Source organism: Bison bison, unplaced genomic scaffold (assembly GCF_000754665.1).
Source record: "Bison bison bison isolate TAMUID 2011002044 unplaced genomic scaffold, Bison_UMD1.0 scf7180017864299, whole genome shotgun sequence".
In the NCBI taxonomy this organism is placed as follows: Eukaryota; Metazoa; Chordata; class Mammalia; order Artiodactyla; family Bovidae; genus Bison; species Bison bison.
In genome coordinates this window covers 662,579-669,942 of record NW_011494871.1, presented here as the reverse complement: position 1 = coordinate 669,942, position 7,364 = coordinate 662,579, and positions in this window count along the sequence as shown.

Genomic DNA, 7,364 nt, shown 5'->3' with positions numbered 1-7,364 from the left:
GAAGAGTTGGACACGACTGAATGACTTCACTTTCACTTTTCACTTTAATGCATTGGAGAAGGAAATGGCAACCCACTCCAGTGTTCTTGCCTGGAGAATCCCAGGGACAGTGGAGCCTGATGGGCTGCCGTCTATGGGGTTGCACAGAGTCGGACACGACTGAAGCGACTTAGCAGCAGCAGCAGCTGTGACACAAACTCACTGCCTGTGCAGCAGCACTGGGCTACCCCCTTGGGACTCAGGAGGCAAGTGGGCTGAGGGGGCATGAAGTTGAGGCTCTCGCTGGCAGTGAACAGTAAGCTCCTGTCCCTGAGCTGGTGCTTTCTGCCGCAGTCACACACCAGCTAAGCTCATCAGCTGGGAGGCGCTCTTGAGAGTATCTGTGCCTGGCTCAAGCCGCTGCTTACGGCGTGTTTGGTGAATTAATTGCTGAACACTGCAGAGCCCCCAAGTCGCTGTGTTTCCATTTTCATTATGTCTTTAGATCTCCCGACTGTAAATTTCCAGCTCCCTCAATTGTCTTTGTTTTGTTTTAAATCAGAAACAGATTCAAGTTCGTTTCAACTTGGTCACCCTTTAAGCACAATACTGTTACTTGCCAGAGTGTGCAGGATCATCTCTTTCGTTTCAAATGTTGTCATGAAGCTACTACTTATTAAGCACATGCCTACATCGCCAGACAACATGCTAAGGTCACATAACTTGTGTTACTAAAATATAAGCTCCAGAGAGAACAGATTCTCGTGTCTGTCCCCTCCCACCCAGAGGCCAAGTAGCCGTGTCATGCTGCCCAGTTTCCTTAACCCCTGACTCTCCCCACTGCCTCTTCACTCCCATCTTCTCTCGCTGTCACTCCGTCTGTTCTCCACATGATCATCCTGCAGTGAAAATCTGATCACATCGCTCTCTGCTCAGAACCTTCTGGAGCCCTCTGTCCCTCCTGGCCTTGACCTGTGAACAAAGTCTAAGGCCCTTCAGGGGTCAGGACTCAGGATTCTTTGTTGCAGCCAAGAAAAATCAATTGTTGCTAACTGAAGCAGAAAAGGAATTTTTTGGAAAGGTATCAGGTGACTCGGAATTGTCGGAGAAGCTAAGGAGCAAGGTTTGGACAAACAACAGCGGATCAGGCAGTAAGACCCAGCCAAAACCATCCCCCAGAAGTGAGTGGCCAAAGCCGTGACTTGCCCTCACTGTCTGCTCAGGACCTGTGTGGGATTTTCAAGTGCCAAGCTAGGAAAATCCCAGGAAAAGCAGAACAAATTGGCCACCCCACTTAGTCTGCTGCTGTGGGTTCCTGCTGGCTCCGTACCATGAGACCTGCCTTCTTGCGGGTGGATGCGTGGTCACACAGCTGTGCTCTGGGCTCTGGCATGTCCTGCTTTCCCACTGGGCCCTGGTTTCGTTCCAGCCCCTGTGGACCATTTCTAATCATCCTGTCCTTTATTTGCCTCCCTCCTGGGTCAAAGCCCCAGATGAGAACACAAGTTGGCTGTGTTTAGGTCAAATGCTAGGAATTCCTCGGTGGTCCAGTGGTTAAGACTCTGCGCTTCCAATGCAGGAGGCACAGGTTTGATCCCTGGTTAGGGAACTAAGATCCCACAGGCCGCACTGTGTGGCCAAAATATAAATAAGTAAAAATGAGGACACCAGTCAGATTGGATTAAGTCCTGCACTCAGGGCCTCCTTTTAGGCCCTCCTTAATCCCTCCTTAAAGGCCCTGTCTCCAAATACTGTCCCATTCTGGGATCCTGGGGGTGGAGCTTCCACATTTGAATTTGGGGGACAGGATTTGGTCTATAACACCTGGTGTATGTGAGGCCCTGTGGATCTACCAGTATCAGAGCTCATAACAGGTCTTTTTTTTTTTTTTAAGATTTATATGTTTATTTATTTTTTGGCTGTTCTGGGTCTTCACTGCTGCATGGGATTTCTCTAGCTGAAGCAAGAGGAAGCTACTCTCTAGTTGTGGGGTGCTGGCTTCTCATCGTGGTGGCTTGTCTTGTTGCAGAGCACGGGCTCTAGGTGTGCAGGCTTTAGCAGCTGTGGCACACGGGCGTAGCTGCTTTGCAGCATGTGGGATCCTCCCTGCCCAGGGATCAAACCTGTGACCCTTGCATTGTAAGGTGGATTCCTAACCACTGGACCACCAGGGAAGTCCCTCATAACAGTTTCATAGTTACTGTTTATTCATAAAAGTTTATTTAAGTACACCACTGGGTGTACTTAAATAAAGTACAGGTGTTATCACCACTGGGTTCCCACTCCAGCTTGGCAACACTTAGTTTATCTAATAAGTAATTTATTAGGCACTGTGAAGACCTTTCACCTCTTCTGCCCAGAAAAATACCATGAAATGCAGTGATTGCCTGTTAAATATTTAAAATTATCGTGGCAATTTATTTAACCATAAAAGTTAGAAGCCAATTAGCCTGAAAATGTAAATCGAAATTTTTTTTCTCTCATCTTTTAAATAACTGAGACCAAGTGTTTCCTGAGGTTAACAACACGACCAATAAAGCTTATCATCCTTTTTAATACTTATTAAGGGGATAGTCACCACTCAATGTCATGAAAATACAGTCACTGAAGTTCCATGTACTCTTTTAAATCTTTTACTGTTTGTAAGACATATTACTAACCTATATTCCACAGGGCGTTTGACCAGGGGTTCTCTTTGGGTTGAAATGTGCAAGAGAAGGATTGAGTAGGCCTAATTTTGCATATTCTGCATTGAATGTCCTATGCTGCCTCCCTCCAGAGCCACATCAGTTTGAGTCATATTTCTTAACATGGAAAGCACTGCTTCTCTAACTGGCACCAGCCAAGGCCGGAGAAGTCAACCTCAGGGCCTTTGGGGAGGATTGTTAGACCCTAAATTCTGGGTGGACGGTTTGTGCTAGGCTCAAAAGATTTCTTACATGGAAGTTACAAATTAACTTGAACCTGCCAATAATTTCAATCTGTTCTAAAATAAATGGACATCGGACTGTGAATTACCCTCTGTCCATTCACACCACAGAAACCAGGCTCATTAACTGGTTGATATCAAGAGGTAATATACAAGGCAGTGTGAGACACTTCAGGTTGTACCTATAACCATCACCTGCCCACAGATGCTTCTTGAATCTGTGTCTCCTAGGTTATAGTCTTCCAGCTTGGCTTAAACAAAACTCTTTTCTATTCCTATTATAAATTGTTTATTGATTATTTTCATCAAAGGGGTTGGGGTGGAGAAGGAAATGGCAACCTTTTACTGTGCTATTGAATGGTTTGCCTTGGAAATGAACCGAGATCATTCTGTTGTGTTTGAGATTGCATCCAAGTACTGCATTTCGGACTCTTTTGTTGACCATGATGGCTACTCCCATTTCTTCTAAGGGATTCCTACCCACAGTAGTAGATATAATGGTCATCTGAGTTAAATTCACCCATTCCAGACCATTTTAGTTCGCTGATTCCTAGGATGTCAACGTTCACTCTTGCCATCTCCTGTTTGACCACTTCCAATTTGCCTTGATTCATGGACCTAACATTCCAGGTTCCTATGCAATATTGCTCTTTACAGCATCAGACCTTGCTTCCATCACCAGTCACATCCACAACTGGGTGTTGTTTTTGCTTTGGCTCCATCCCTTCATTCTTTCTGGAGTTATTTGTCCACTGATCTCCAGTAGCATATTGGGCACCTACCGACCTGGGGAGTTCCTCTTTCAGTGTCCTATCTTTTTGCCTTTTCAAACTGTTCTCAAGGTTCTCAAGGTGAGAATACTGAAGTGGTATAATAATAAGTGGTATAAAAAGAAAATTAGAAGTTAAAAAAATACTCAGATAAAAATATTTACTTGTAAAGGATTGCAGACAGCTTTGATAAAATATTCAGAGATGCACATTCTTTAATCTAACGCACAAAGCTTATTTATCTGAGTTCAAACACATTTAATAATTCACACCCAGTTATACTGAGTATAATAACTGCCAATAACCATGACATTACATAGTTACCTATGTAACTATGGGGCTTCTCAGGTGGTGCTAGTGGTAAAGAACCTGCCAGAATGCAGGAGACATAAGAAATGTGGGTTCAATCCCTGGGTCGGCAAGATCTCCTGAAGGAGAGCGTGGCAACCCATTCCAGCATTCTTGCCGGGGGAATCCCATGGACAGAGGAGCCTGGTGGGCTACAGTCTGTAGGGTCACAAAGAGTTGGACACAACTGAAGCCACTTACACACACACTCACACATCTAACTATATATATATGTGTGTATATATATGTATACGTGTGTGTATATAATAACTACATAACTATTGTTAAGGGAAAGTTCCTTAGTATTAATATTTAAATTCAAAAATAAGATTTTTCTTCACATGAATCTCTCACTTTTAAGTCGGTAGAGTGCCCTAGATTTAAGGTAACAAATCCGTGTTCAGTATGAAAGGAGATTGTTGATTAACATAGGGGAATGGGGCAGAGAGAAAAAAGTGGAAGTTAAAAAAATACTCAGATAAAAATATTTACTTGCAAAGGATTGCAGACAGCTTCGGTAAAATATTCGGAGATGCACATTCTTTCATCTAACGCACAAAGCTTGTTTATCTGAGTTCAAACACATTTAATAATTCACATCCAGTTATACTGAGTATAATAAATGTTCAGAAAACATTTATGGATGGAAACTAGTTAAAGGCAAACTGAGGTGCCTCTGATCACTGCCCCCGTGGTCCAGGCTGAGCTTGGAGCAAAGTGGGCCAGGGTGAGGGTCTCTTCAGAAAGCCCTTGCTGGAGCTGCATACGCCATGCACCCAAGATGCTCAGGCTTCACCAAGGCCCCGCTCTGAAAGGGCAGCTTGTGCAGCATGTGTGCAAAGTAAATTCCCTTTGCCTTGACTTTCCCTTTCTGCTTGCATAACAGCTTGCTTATAAAAAGCCTTATTCCCTAGTAGAACATGTGGATTTTTTCTACTTGCATGACTCCGTAATTAAGTCAGTTTCATAATAACAGATGGGAATTTAGCTTTCTAGCTCCAAAGTAGGATCAGTGAAGGCTGGAACGTGGCCTGGAGAAAAACCTATAACTTTTTATCCAATCCAAAATAAACACTCATTCTCTCATCCAAAATCACACACACACACACACACACACACACACAAACACAAGTATGCTCAAATAACGAAAACTCCTTTAGAATATTGTACAAGGGTATTTTTAATGACCTGAAATAGTGAAATTAAGTGCTTTCTATTGTTAGCATAAATATTTTCATTGCTCTGTGTCAGCTGTGTTCAGGGTTTAATAGTAACATTTGTTCATTCTTTCATTCATTCGTTCAAATGTAGGAGAGTCTTGAGAAATAAGGCATTCCTGTAAGATAGAGCAGGATGGGTAAGCAGCATTAAATCAAATATAAAGTTTAGTTCCTTAGTCTCACTGGCTGCATTCAGCAGGTGTGTACTGGAGACACATGTGCAGAACTTTTCCATCATCACAGGAGGACCTGCCCATAGACTCTGTACCTGTACAGGATGCAGAGATCATTAAACTCACCTCACGCACCACCAGGATCAACTGGAATAAACTACAGATGTTTGTAAGCCCAGAACATGGCCTAAAGTATCATCAGTGACCTGGTCAGTAAATTCTGCTAAATACCCATAACAATACAGTACAGAATGTTGAGAAATGAATTACTGTCGCATTGATGCGTGCTCTTCAAAATTCTCCGTGTGAAGAACAAATATCACTTTACAGAAACATCGTTAGTCATCACATTCATTTGGTTCATGTTTTGGGTGAGTTTGTTTAATTCCAGGGGGACGTGGGAGCGATTAGGGGGAAGATGGTTTTGTGTGTGTGTGTGTGTGTGTGTGTGTGTGTTTTAAGCCATGCAACTTGTGGGATCTTAATTCCCTGACCAGAGATTGAACCAGGACAGGGCAGTGGGAGCTCTGAGTCCAAACCACTGGACGACCAGGTAATTCCCAGGCTTTTGTCTCTTTGAGGTGGCTTGTACATAGAATTGTTGAACTGAGCCAAAACGCAATAGGAATCTCTCTTTTTTATTGCAAATGTGTCTCTATCCAGTAATGCCTTTGGAATGGAGATAAAGGACTTTCTCTAAAACCCCAGTAAAGTCAAGGGTCACTCAGGGTGAGGGTCCTAATTGATTGAGCCCCTTATCTTCAGTTTTCTGAGCCTCCTGCCACCCCCAGAATCCTGAGCCCAGACAAAGATAAAATCCTTGAATGACATCTTCTCTGGGTAAACTCAGAAATCATTTGGAAACAAGTCATAGTGATTATAATGGTTATGAAATCCTACCTTTCTGACAAGGAGTTACAATCTCTCCAGACAGAGCTACTATCAAGCACATGAATTTCCCTAGAAAATATTTTACTCCTCACAGCCTCTGTCACATATGATTATACAGGCTGGGCACTGCACAAGGAGGGAACACATCGCATATTGGGTATCACAGATTTGGTGCTTATCAGTTCAGTCAGTTCAGTTCAGTCGCTCAGTTGTGTATGACTCTTTGCAACCACGTGAACCACAGCACACCAGGCCTCCCTGTCCATCACCAACTCCCAGAGTCCACCCAAACCCATGTCCATTGAGACGGTGATGCCCCAACCATCTCATCATCTGTCATCCCCTTCTCCTCCTGACTTCAATCTTTCCCAGCATCAGGGTCTTTTCCAATGAGTCACCTCTTCACATCAGGTGGCCAAAGTATTGGAGCTTCAGCTTCAACATCAGTCCTTCCAATGAACACCCAGGACTGATCTCCTTTAGGATGGACTGGTTGGATCTCCTTGCAGTCCAAGGGACTCTCAACAGTCTTCTCCAACACCACAGTTCAAAAGCATCAATTCTTTGGCGCTCAGCTTTCTTTATACTCCAACTCTCACATCCATATATGACCACTAGAAAACCATAGCCTTGACTAGATGGACCTTTGTTCACAAAGTAATGTCTCTGCTTTTTAATACGCTGTCTAGGAGAAGAAAATGGCAACCCTCTCCAGTGTTCTTGCCTGGAGAATCCCAGGGACAGGGAAGCCTGGTGGGCTGCTGTCTGTGGGGTCGCACAGAGTCAGACACAACTGAAGGGAATTAGCAGTAGCAGCAACAGCAGGTTGGTCATAACTTTCCTTCCAAGGAGCAAGCATCTTTTAATTTCATGGCTGCAATCACCATCTGCAGTGATTTTGGAGCCCCAAAAAATAAAGTCAGCGACTGTTTCCACTGTTTTCCCATCTATTTGCCATGAAGTGATGGGACCGGATGCCATGATCTTAGTTTTCTGAATGTTGAGCTTTAAGCCAACTCTTTCACTCTCCTCTTTTACTTTCATCAAGAGGCTC